At 46.3% G+C, this 12,696-nt stretch overlaps 1 long non-coding RNA gene across 5 annotated transcripts in view; it reads left to right on the forward strand.

Annotated features, from left to right (window-relative positions):
- Positions 1-12,696, forward strand: part of LOC113897200 — a 46,690-nt gene that overhangs the window by 11,357 nt on the left and 22,637 nt on the right. The window contains exon 2 of one of the 5 annotated variants that reach the window (XR_003512290.1): positions 1,236-1,304. The exons of the other annotated variants lie outside the window; for them this stretch is intronic. This is a non-coding gene — a long non-coding RNA (uncharacterized LOC113897200). The remainder of the gene's footprint in view (positions 1-1,235; positions 1,305-12,696) is intronic. 5 annotated transcript variants of the gene reach the window in all.

Genomic DNA, 12,696 nt, shown 5'->3' on the forward strand with positions numbered 1-12,696 from the left:
TGAAAGACTTTATTTTCTTGGGCTCCAAAATCACTGCAGATGGTGACTGAAGCCATGAAATTAAAAGACACTTGCTCCTTAGAAGAAAAGTTATGACCAACCTAGATAGCATGTTAAAAAGCAGAGACATTATTTTGCAAACAAACGTCTGTCTAGTCAAAGCTATGGCTTTTCCAGTAGTCACGTATGGATGTGAGAGTTGGACTATAAAGAAAGCTTAAACACCGAAGAATTGGTGATTTTGAACTGTAGGGTTGGAGAAGACTCCTGAGAGTCCCTTGGACTGCAAAGAAATCAAACCAGTCAATCCAAAAGGAAATCAACCTTGAATATTCATTGGAAGGACTGATGCTGAAGCTGAAGCTCCAGTACTTTGGCCATCTCATCCGAAAAGCTGACTCATTAGAAAAGCCCCTGAAACTGGGAAAGATTAAAGGTAGAAGGAGAAGGAGATGACAGAGGACCAGATGGTTGGATAGCATCACTGATTCAATGGACATGAGTTTGAGCAAGCTCCAGGAGATTGTGAAGGCCAGGGGAGCCTGTCATGCTGTAGTCATAGCATTGCAGAGTCGACAAGACTGAGTGACTGAACAACAGCAACTGCCCAGGAACCAAGATTAGCTTTCTTGACGGCAACTAGTGACTCATTAAATACTCAACTCAGATCTCTCAGCTGGGGGCTGCTGGCCCCTCAGATATTTGGCTCCAGGGCCATGCTCTGGGCTTACCATGATTGCTGAGAGATGCAGAGTGGACTTCCTCATGTTGCCTCAGCCTCACTCCTGAAGAAATCCCAGCAGGAAACCCACAGCACTTCTCAGCATATGCACACACTCCCACATTTTCTCACTCTTGTACACTCACACACGTACTCCCCCTCATGCATGCATACATCCGCACATGCTCAGATATGCATATCCCCACACATGTGAGCTGACACACACATGCTCTCACACATACATACATTTTCACACACTCACATATGCACACACTTGTGTTACATGCACATATTCCCACATTCACAAATACACTTCTATTAAGCATTTCGTTAGTTTGCCTACGAACCCTCAGTGAGGGTTTCAGGGCTGCAGGGAGGTGTCATTTGACACAGTGCATAGTTCCCACTGTCTTGCAGTTCCTTCTCCCCACTTTCACCATCTTTCCCCACCTCTTCACTCCATTTCTCCAGCAGTGCCCCACCCCAGCATCAAATCCTTGTCTCTCTTTTGCAGAAGCTTTCTGCCATGCACCCTGGAGCCAGGGGCAGCCCATACCTCTGTCTGTGGATCTCCACCCCCCAGGTATTGACTTTCCCAGAGTTATTTGAATCGTGTTTCTCTACCTGGTTTCAAATATTGTTATGACTAGATGGATGGCTTTAACAAAAGACTTTTGTCTAAAACTCTTTGCTTCTCCTTTTAAACTAACACAGTTCCATAACAAACACTGTTTAAAGCCTCTACTAGTGCCTGGCACCATGCCCAGCATTGCCAACAAAGGCAGCACTGCCCCTAAAGGAGCATCCAGTCTAATGGCAAAAACAATTAGTGGCAAGTGAAGGGTGCGATTAATGACATCCCTGGAGGCGGAGGAATGACTTCCCTTCCCTTCTGTTCACCAAATTCCAGGTGAACAGAATCGGGAGGGTCATCTTGGGCAGGAAGGACACATGCACAAAAGTGGTAGAGGGAAGGAGCCTAGCTGATGACCTGTGAGGGTGGAGCTGAGGGTGCAGGAGCAGAGCAAGCAAGCAGAAGCCAGACTGCACCAGGGTGGGCCTGTTGGCTGTGACTCTGTCCTGCCAACGATGGGCCCTGGTCCACTTGTGAAAACCATGATTCGAAAGGGAGCTGGTATTTCCGATGTCTTCCCCAAAACCATCTGAGCCATATGCCCATCTGCCCGTCACCAAGGCCCTGGAAGTGTTCAGTGTCCAACTGTCGTCCAAGAAACACACACATCAGCGGCAACCCGTGTCTGATTCCTGTCACTGTCATCAGTTTCACCTGTTCTTGAACCTCATCTAAATGGAATCATCCAATATGGAATCATCATCCAATATGGACTGTCTTATCTTTGGCTTCTTTAGCTCACTGTGTCTGTGAGATTCACCCCTGGGTAGAATCTTTTTAAAAACTTTGTTTCCAACATTGAGGGTTGGGGTGTGAAACTTGAAGGAGCCCAGACTTAACAGTTTTCTAATCACCCCACCACAGAAGCAGGGCTCTCATGAAAATTAGCTTTTATCCTCTTCTTTTAAAAGCTTACACAGAACATAAGCCTCAAGGACCACGATGTATAGCGAGCTGCCCCAGCCATACTGAGCAGCAAGAGTCTCACTACGGTCCACGACTTAAGAGACTCTATTAAATTCAGGGTGGATTTTCTATGCCCAGTGGTTTTCCATTTTTGTCTTTTAATTTTTGCTCTAAGGACTTAATTTTAACAAAAGAGCCAAATTACCACCATGCTTTAAAATGAACTTGTTTAGGAAAGTTAAAAACAGGCTTTAGAATATGGAGCTTTAATTAACTCTGGAAGATGGTAATTAAACAGCCCCTGTGCCCTGTCTCATGCTTTTCAAAAGCAAAGAAGAGAGACCAGCAACTGGAGGTTGGCAAAACACTGAGCCACCTAAAGAGCTTTAAAGCTTCTTGTATCTTGGCTGTACCCTCAGACCAGCGACATGGGAATCTGTTGGGTTGGGACCTAGACACCAGAATAGTTTTCTAAGCTCTCAGATTCCCATGTGCGTCAGAAGTTGAGAATCTCTACTTTAGGCTGATAGACAGCTGTGGACAGTGATGGGGTGAGAGACAAAAAAGGGAAACGGGTGAGGCTGAGAGACAAGGAGAGGGCGTCACACAAAAGTACATCTCAGCGTAGGAGGGAACCGAGGGAACCTCAGCCAAGCCACAAGGCACCAGAGGACATTTCCAGTCTCTCAGGAAGAATTCTGTTATGGGGTGAACTGTGTTCTCCCAGATATTGAAGCCCTACTCCTAGTACTTCAGAATGGGACTCTAACTGCCTTTAAAAAGGTAATAAGGTTAAAATGAGGCCACTAGGATGGTCCTTATAAAAAGAGGAAATTAGGGGAGGCAAAATACCAGAGCCACATGCATGGAGGGATGACCCTGTGAAGAGGCAGCGAGAGAGCCACCATCTATAAGCCAAGGAAAGAAGCCTCAGAAGAATCCAACCCTGCCAGCACCCTGATCTTGGCCTTCCATCCTCCAGAACTGTGAGAAAATGAATTTCTGTTGTTTTAAGCCACCCAGTCTGTGGCATTTTGTTATGGCAGCTCAAACAGACTAACATATTCCATGTCAGTTCTTTGGCCATATGTATAAAGAGTTTTACAAGGGTTATTCTCTGGCCCAATGTCTCCACTTCTAGGACTCTACCCTATACATTAATTAGGATTGACCTTAAAAAATTATCAGCTAAGATGGCCATAGAATATTCTTTATAGTTGTAGTTATTGGCAATGTTTGATAGAGGGTGAGTGAAGGAATAAATGATAGCAATCAGTTCAACTGAGCAAGAAGTTATTAAGTTACCGAGATTTTTTAAGTTGTATATTCAGCATGATCTCTCACCTATGTGAAAACTAATTGATCTTAATCTTGATCAAGGATCTCATCCTGAGATCTCTTAACCCATCCCAGGATGCTGGCTGTGTGTCTACTTTCTTTGGCCTCCAGCATGTAAGTTACCTACAGGTAGCACCCCCTCCTCACCACACATGGACCCACAGGGAGTCTTCTAGCTTTCTAGCTTGTACCTCTCTATCCCAAACCCATACACAGGTGTGTACATATGAGAAATGTATTGAGCTGTAACTGCACTTTAAATTATGCATCAATTTTTAAAAGTATTTTGAAATGCAAATGGAAAAATGCTAGAATTTAATAGATACATACACAGGTGACTGATGCAGAGTCTGTGGATCTGGGAAAGGCAGGAACAGGAGGCTCAGTTTCTCTTAAGTTGGAAATGTGGAAAAAAGGGAAGGTTCTGCTGAGAGGTGGCTCCTGAACTAAGACTTACAGGCTCAAAGAATGAATAGTGGAGATTGAATGTCTCATATTCTCGTTCACAGGTTCAGAGGCCAGTGGGGATGATTTCAAGTGGGAAGGTGGGGCTGGGAAAGGATGAGGGATGTGACAAGTCGCCAGAGGGAGTGGTCTGTTGTGCTGATTCCAGGAAGGATCTTAGCATGGCAGGTCAAGTGATCTGCTTTGTCAGTGATCTCGGCTGGGGAGTGGGGGTGGGGACTGGGCAGCTGTCCCAGCTGTGGGGTGCAGGGAAGAGTTGGGGGATGTGGAGGTGGAGGAAAGGGTCTAGATGATGTGGCTGAGCCCCCAAGTAACTGTACTTTGGGATACAAATGAGTGGGCCCAGGCTGGAGGGCTAGGCTTTGTAGTTCTGTGAGTGTGAAGGGGAGCAGGGAACTGATTGGGAACTTAAATTTTGGGGACCAAAGAATATAGACAGAAGGATGGGGTGAGAAGATCTCAGGAAAAGGTCTTGGGTTGTGGCCTTGAACCCAGACTGGGTCAGGCTCTTGGCTGTTTTTTCCTTGTTTGGGGTTTGTTTTTTTAAAATATTTATTTATTTTTGGCTGTACTGGGTCTTGCTACACATAGGCTTTCTCATCGCAGCAAGCAGGGGCTACTCTTTAGTTGCAGTACATGGGCTTGTCCTTGTGGTGGCTTCTCTTGTTGCAGAGCATGGGCTCTAGGCACAGGTTCAATTGTTGTGGTTTGTGGGCTCAGTAGTTAAGGCACACAAGCTTAGTTACCCCATGGCATGTAGAATCTTCCCGGACCAGGGATCAAACCCATGTCCCCTGCATTGACAGGCAGATTCTTAACCACTTAATCACCAAAGCAGTCCCTCTTCCTCATTTTATTTTGTAATGACCTTTTTGTCCCCTCAACCCTTACCTCAATTTATAGAGGATAACACTAAGGCCCAGGAAAGGGTAGAGAGTTGACAAGGAAGGGGCATGCGGGTGGGTTAGGCAATGTGAACCAAGCATGTAAGGGACCTGCTGGTGTCCTGGCCTTGGCCTGGTGCCAGCAAGCCCACTCAAGCTCACTTCAGAGCAGCCTGGTCCAGGAGGACCTCAGAAGAAACCCTGCCTCTGTCGCCTAGTGAGGCCCCGAGCCAGTCATTTCAGGACTGTGAAACAAATATGATGCAGAAATGTGCCTGGCCTGTCTGTACAAGTTAGCAGCAGTTCCTTCTGAATTTCTGTTGGGTATTTTGCTTGGGTTTTTTGTTTTTGTATTTGTTTTAATTATCCAGATTAGCATTAGGTGAATTCCCATGATTAAAGGGTCCCCATTTTGTAAGACCAGCTGTCAAAGTGGAAGTAAGACATGCTAGGTTTGCTCACCAGCCAGTGTTTAGTGGACAGAGGACAGTGGGACCCCTCCAAACCCCACTCTCCACCTTGTCATGAATTAGTATCGCCTCACCATGTAAACAACACGGACTTTGTAAATACAACTCTTTCCTTAATGTTTTAGTACAACATTTGCTCTTGTAATGAGTTGAAACCCCAGTAACACTATTCCACTGCAAACTAACCCTCTTTTCCCAGCAAGGCCACTCCCGGTTTCTGGTGCTGGAGGGACTGGAGGGGCAGGTTTGGGATTGCTGGGTTGGGAGCTCTGGAAGGAAGACAGAAAAAAGAGATTGCCATAAGTGAAGACCTACCTGGGTCTGTGCATATGCTCACAATTGTTTGATGAGGGTCTGCACCACAGAGGGGCCACCTCATCTCCCTCTAGGCCTTTACTTCTGCCATTCCTTCCTCCCGGCATCCCTTTCTCCCACCTCTCTGTCCAGCAAAATCCTACCACATCCAGGGCTGGCTCAGTGAAGCTGGGCTAGGCAAGCAGGCAGCAGAGAGCTCAGGCTTCAGGGCGGGAAGACCTCTCAGGATGGCTGTGAAGATCTCACTCTCACAGCCACCATCAGGGCCACCTTGCTTCAACACCAGTAGCTCGTCCTCTGTGATCTCCCAGCACTTACACATTTGTAAGCTTTGTTTCTGCCAGTGAAGAAGACATGGGTTCAGTCCCGGGATCTGGAAGATCCCCTGGAGGAGGAAATGTCAACCCACTCCAGTATTCTTGCCTGGGAAATCCCATGGACAGAGGAGCTTGGCAGGCTGCAAGCCATGAGGTCACAAAGAGTCAGTCACGACTCAGCAACTAAACGACAACAACAATGTTTTGTTTCAGAAAAATAAGCACTGAAGTTGTAGGACTGAATACATTCTAATATCCATTTTTTGAAAAAAGTGAAAATAAAACTACTGTTTATGTAGACATGAATATAGAACATTTGGGAATGTATGAATATATATAAAGAGATATGTCTTTTTAAGTACACTTTAAATTTTTTTTATTTTTTTATCTTTGGCTGTGCTGGGTCTTGCTGTGCATGAGTTTTCTCTAGTTGCAGCGATCGGAGGCTACTCTCTAGTTCTGGTACACGGGCTACTCATGGCAGTGGCTTATCTAGTTGTGGAGCACGGGCTCTAGAGTATGCAGGCTTCAGTAGTTGTAGCACAGGGGCTTAGTTGCCCTGAGGCATGTGGGATCTTCCCCAACTAGGGATCAAACCCATGTCTCCTGCATTGGCAGATGAATTCTTAACCACTGGGCCACCAGGGAAGTCCAGAAATACGTCTTTATATATTCATAGAAAGAAATCTAAAGGATATATATTTCTAAACTATTTATCTTGCTTGTTTCTAGGAAGTAGGTTTGATTTCATATGAAGTATTATTTGAATTTATTATGAGCATGTATTAGGTTTTTAAGCCTTTAACCAGTGTTTCTGAAGAAGAGACGTTTCCTGGGTTTGCTGTGTCTTTTCCCTTGGCTGAATTTGCCTCTATCCCCGACATGCCAGTCAAGGCCAGGGCACAGTGCAAAGTGGGCAAGTGTTTGTTAAGTGAATCATGGACAGTGCAAGGGGAGAGTGCACCCCCCTTGAGACAGGGACATGATGTTATTGCATCACAGTGCTGGAAGAGCACTCATGAGTCCTCAGGAAATATTTGTTGAATGAGTGAATGAATGAACAAGAATCCAGTCTGAGTGATCATAAATTCTGAGTTTATATTTCTGAATCAAAGGAGTTTTTCCCTATTTTTATTTACTTATTTGGCTGTGCTGCATCTTAGTGGCGGCATCAGGATCTTTAGTTGTGGCATGTAAACTCTTAGTTGTGGCATGTGGGATCTAGCTCCCTGACCAGGAATCCAACCAGGCCCCCTGCATTGGGACCATGGGGTCTTAGCCACTAGACCACCAAGGAGGACACTGGGCAAAAGATAGTAATTAAAAAATTAATACAGTGCTGTAGTAAAAAAGGGAATCTACTTCAATATAACAACAGATGGTTGCCTAAATAAATTTTATATGCTCCCTTAATGAAGTCAACTGCATTCATAATAGTTTGGGGAATTTCTAACAGGATGAAAAAGGCTGAGAATCTAACAGTTTTTTTAAAAGCATGACGCAAAATGATGTGACTGGACCACCAAGGAAAGAATTAATGGTTTTGTAATATATTAATATTAGAAACCAAAGAGACAATGAAAGAAGGTACCAACTGAAGAGGTCTTAGAAATGTGTTATCAACAGGTGTAACATTTTTTTCATTATAAAGTAACAGAATTATACTTCAGAAATTTGAAAAAGAAAGAAGAAAAGGGTATGCTCACACCACGCTAACATAACCACTCTGTGTTTTCAGCACTTCCTTCAGGCTGTGTGAATGTGTGCACACTTACCGAATCTACATGTTACCTAGTGGACTGTGCTCACTGTTTTCTGTCATGCTTTTAAAAAACTGCTGTTATATCCTCAGCTTTTTTCATCCTGTTAGAAATTCCCCAAACTATTATGAGTGCAGTTGACTTCATTAAGGGAGCATATATAATTTATTCTGGCAACCATCTGTTGTTATATTAAAGTAGAGTCCCTTTTTTATTACAGCACTGTATTAATTTTTTAATTACTAGCTTTTGCCTAGTGTCTTATAATTTTACTCTGGGGTGTCATTCAAAGATGGTTCAGCACCTTAGATCCATGTCTCTGGAAGCAAAGGAGAGCTGGGCCATCTCAAAGTGAATGTGAAAGTCGCTCAGTCATGTCCGACTCTTTGTGACCCCATGGACTATACAGTCCATGGAATTCTTCAGGCCAGAATACTGGAGTGGGTAGCCTTTCCCTTCTCTAGGGGATCTTCCCAACCCAGGAATCAAACCCAGGTCTCCCACATTGTAGGCAGATTCTTTACCAGCTGAGCCATAGAGGAAGCCCAAGAATCTCCAGTGGATCTTCCTGACCCAGGAATCGAACCAGGGTCTCCTGCATTACAGGTGGATTCTTTACAACTGAGCTATCAGGTCTCAAAGTGGCCGGGCCACACATTCTTAGTTTACCAGTCCACGCTAGATAAAGAGCTTCTATCAGAGTCAATCACTGCTTCCTTCCTGGAGAAAGTCTTGCTACGAAGAAAAGTCAGCTGAACTAAACAGTGAGCCTGGTGTCACAGTGATATACATTCTGGTGCAAACTCTTTACTCCTTCTTGGACATTTAACCAAGAATTCAGACCAGTGCTGGTCTGAGGTCACATCTTGAATAGTACTTGTCTAGACAGCTTCACTGAGCACGAGTGGACTCTATGGGAAATCCACCCTCTGGGTGGATTCGTGCTTGTGTTTGGAAGGAGAGTAATAACCTCCCTGCCCCCAAGCCGGAGTTACGCCATGGCCTTCCTGGGCAGCCACACACAAGGGTACCCTGTCCCGCAGCTGCTGCTCCCACGCTCTTGGGAATTTGCGTCGTGTTCCTGCAGGGTACACTGGTACACACAGGTCACCTGCACACTGCCACACACATGTGTGCACAGCCAGGGCTGCCCCTGGAAGAGAGAAGAGCCAGGGAATCTCAGTCTGAAGGGCCTCCATGACAGCTGTGCTGTTGACGCATTTCATAGGACCCTTAGGCTAGCCTTAAGGACAGAACATTTTCAATTGAGTTTTAATTATTCTCAGAAAAAGAAAAGGAAGAATTTTTAGGATTTTAAGCTGAAAAGTGACGTAGTCAGGTTTGCACTGTAGAAGGAGCAACTGTTCTGTGCAGAATAGACTAGAGGGGGTGAGACCAGAAGTGAGGATTCTAGCAGGAAGGTGAGAACTAGACTGGTAGGCTTCCCCCTCCTTCTCCCAGGCTCTGGCCACAGCTTCATCACGGCAGGAGTGTACTCTAATAGTCCTGAACTGCGGGCTTGGTCTGTGACTTCTTCTGGTCAATGGATGGAATGGGGCAGGAGTGACTGGATACCGGTTCTGAGACTTGACCTTAATTAAGAGACTTCAAATGTTTCTACCTGCTCATCACCAGGAGAAGGATGTGCCCAGCTAGCCTGTGATCCTGAAGGATAAGAGACATGCATGCAGCACACCCACCCCTCCTGCTTGTGGATTCACGGGTCAGTCCAGCAGAGGTCAGTGGAGGCACAGAGCCGTGAGAAAGAACTACCTGTTACTGTAGGCCACAGAGGTTCATGGCTGTGTGTTAGGCAGCAGTGCTGCAGCAGCAATAACTGATACAGCGAGGATGGGAGGATGTGAACAAAGCCAGGGAGTGCCTAGGCAAGCAGATGGAGTCGGTGGTCAGCAGGGCGTGTGGGTGAGACTGATGGAGCATCTCTGAGGGCTTGGAGATTGGGCTCAGGTTTCCGGGCAGTTGGAGGTGCAGTCCCTGTGCTGGAGGGCATGGGGAAGAAGGACAGAAGTGACCTCCTGCATTAGACTTAGGTCAGCAACTCTCTCTCCTTGCCGCATCTCTATTTCTTTGTTTCCGAAGGAGTCTGGGGCCTGTCTGTGAGGAAAACCCCTTGGGGGCTAAACCACTGAGTGGGATCACCTGCATCCCTGCCACCACACTCAGTGATACTCTGTCTCTGTCAGAACCCCTCCTCTACTACAGACTCATTGGAACAAGCCCTGACTTGGACAGGGGGTGAATTAGTCTTCCCAGCCATGGGAGCCACTCAAGGGAGGCCCTGAGATTTCCCAAGGTTTCCTGCTGAGAATGCAGTCTGTTCTCATTACTTTCATTTTCTTAAAATACCTGCCTTTGCATCAGTGAAACTGCCCAAAATGTTCACTTCTTTATTTCCAGAGAGACAAGTGGAGCTCAGTTTTCACTGGATAATTATTTTCAGTTAAGTGATAACAATCCTGTTTTGTGCAAAAATAATCTTGTCCAAAGACCAAATGGTTTATCCCACCCAAGAAACAAGGAGGCAATGGCAGGGAGACCCATCAGCATGTTTTCCATGAGGTGGAGGGGTGTCCCTCCTGGGGCACCTCTCACCTCGTGGGCCACGTGGCACCAGTGGCCTGGTCTGCCTGCTGATTCCCTGCACCGCAGCTGCCTTTTTCTGCCTTGAACTGAAAAGGAAGTACCTCTTGACAACTGCCAGGTACTGGAAAAGCAACTGGTGCTGAGAAGGGCCCTGAACAGAGGCAGGAGACTTGAGTTCCAGACTAGCTATGTATCCCCATGTAAGCCTTCCTGACTCCCGAGGACACATGTGCCTTGGAGTACTCTTGAATGGTCCGGTCACCCTGCTGACCTCAGCCACTGCCCAGTCAGGCCTTGATATCAGGTTTGAAGAAGCCATGATGCTGTTCACTTGGCTGTAAAGGCAGCACACCAGCCAGACCCATCCCTTGCCACACCTTCTGATACCCCGTGTTGTGTGTACAAGTTATTTCGAGTCGCTTTTCTTGCTTACCACTCTTTGGTCCATCTCTCAGAGGTCTTCACAGAGTCACGTGGGCCTGCAAGTCTCCTTACTTTATGGTGACGTCATACTCCCGCTTCAGACTAGAACTCTCCACTTCCGCTTTCAGTTCTTCTCTACTGCTGTGATTCTGGGTAAAACCCCTCTCTACCGATTCAGCTGCCTAGAACATCTCCCACCAATGTCTTCCTTCTTCCTAATGCTATGTTTTCATTATGAATCAAAAGTAGATGCAGTTATAATTGTGCACTGAGAAAGACTCTTAAGTTCATATGTTCTTTATTGAACATGATCAGATTTATCAAGAACAGCAAAATACACAGTCCAGAAACCTTTTCCCCTCAGTGAGGCAGATCAGCTGAGCTCCAGCTCTGTGCAGGTGGTGGTAGAGCCCTGTGGGCCCTACTGGCCTCCTGACCTTCACTCCCCACCCCACATCCTCCCTAGGGGACCTCAGGGAGGCCTGGGGAACAATTTGGGAGAAATATGAGGAAGCCACAACAACACGTGCAAGCCTATTTTTAAACAATCAACTCTGCCCTTGAGGAAAGAGATCAGTGTTTGTGCAGGATGGGGTAGGGGGTGGATAATGTGGTTGATACATTAAGTAATGTGAATTATGTGGAAAGATCTTTATAAATATTTGTGTGAAAAGAGTACATATTGCTAAGTGAAAATGAAAATCTGACAATACATACGATCCCATTATTGGGGTAAAAAAGAAAAACTGCCTTCCTGCCCACTGTCCTATTGTAACTTACATAGAAAGAAACGAGGATTAAGGTGATCCAAACAAAAAGCTCATGTGAATTTTTGTGTCCAGTATTTCCAATATTTGATACTTCAGGAAAGATGATACAAGAAACCAAAGGGGAAAAAAAACCCTCCAAAGCTCTTGTTGTTGTTCAGTCGCTCAGTTCTGTCCACCTCTTTGCAACCCCATGGAGTGCAGCATTCCAGTCTTTCCTGTCCTTCACTGTCTCCTGGAGCTTGCTCAAACTCATGTCCATTGAGTTAGTGATGCTATCCAACTTGCTAAGCATCTTGTCCTCTGTCACCCCCTTCTCTTGCCGTCAATCTTTCCCAGCATCAGAGTCTTTTCCAGTGAGTCGGCTCTTCGCATCAGGTGGCCGAAGTATTGGAGCTCTAGGTCTATAAAATTCACCACCCACCCTGAAAGCCTGAAATTCAGGAGGCCTTTGGACATCAACTTCATGCCATCAGCAATAGATCAAAGGAATACTGATCAGAAAAGCCAGCTTTTCCCTCCTCCATCCTCCCCTAAGACTAGCTAAAGTTCTCCCAGGCTGGTGGAGGAAGATGAATGGAGGGTAATCATGAAAATGTAATGCTGGAGGGCTTCTGAGAAGGGGCCAAGTCCCTGATTCCTCACTCAGAGACTTGGCCTGGAAGTGGGGGTGATAATAGCCCCTCATGCCAGGGATCTGAGAGCAGAGAGGACTGCAGCCTTGCTGCACTGCTGGGTTTAGACACCAACCTAGAATGGTGTCTGGGTAGGTGGGACAGCGGGAGAGGCTGACGGGAGAGCCAAAGACCTCCAGTATGCCTCGGAGGGTACCAGGCTCTTTGCCAGGCCCCACAGCAGGCACTGCTGTCCCTCTGCTTTTCCAGCCCTGGCCGGCACTCCTCAGAGCTCAGACAGTCCTGCCACTGGGTGGCCAGGTTGGGGACAGCAGTAGGGCTCCATGCTGGAGACTCCTGTATATTCACTGGTGTACAGTTCTCCTACCACCCTGGTCACTGACAGATGAGGAAACAGAGGCTCAGAGTGGTTACATGGTTTGTCCAGGTCACAGAGTGGAATTCAGACCATGGTCTA

The sequence above is a fragment of the Bos indicus x Bos taurus genome, chromosome 8 (genome assembly GCF_003369695.1).
Source record: "Bos indicus x Bos taurus breed Angus x Brahman F1 hybrid chromosome 8, Bos_hybrid_MaternalHap_v2.0, whole genome shotgun sequence".
Classification (NCBI taxonomy): domain Eukaryota; kingdom Metazoa; phylum Chordata; class Mammalia; order Artiodactyla; family Bovidae; genus Bos; species Bos indicus x Bos taurus.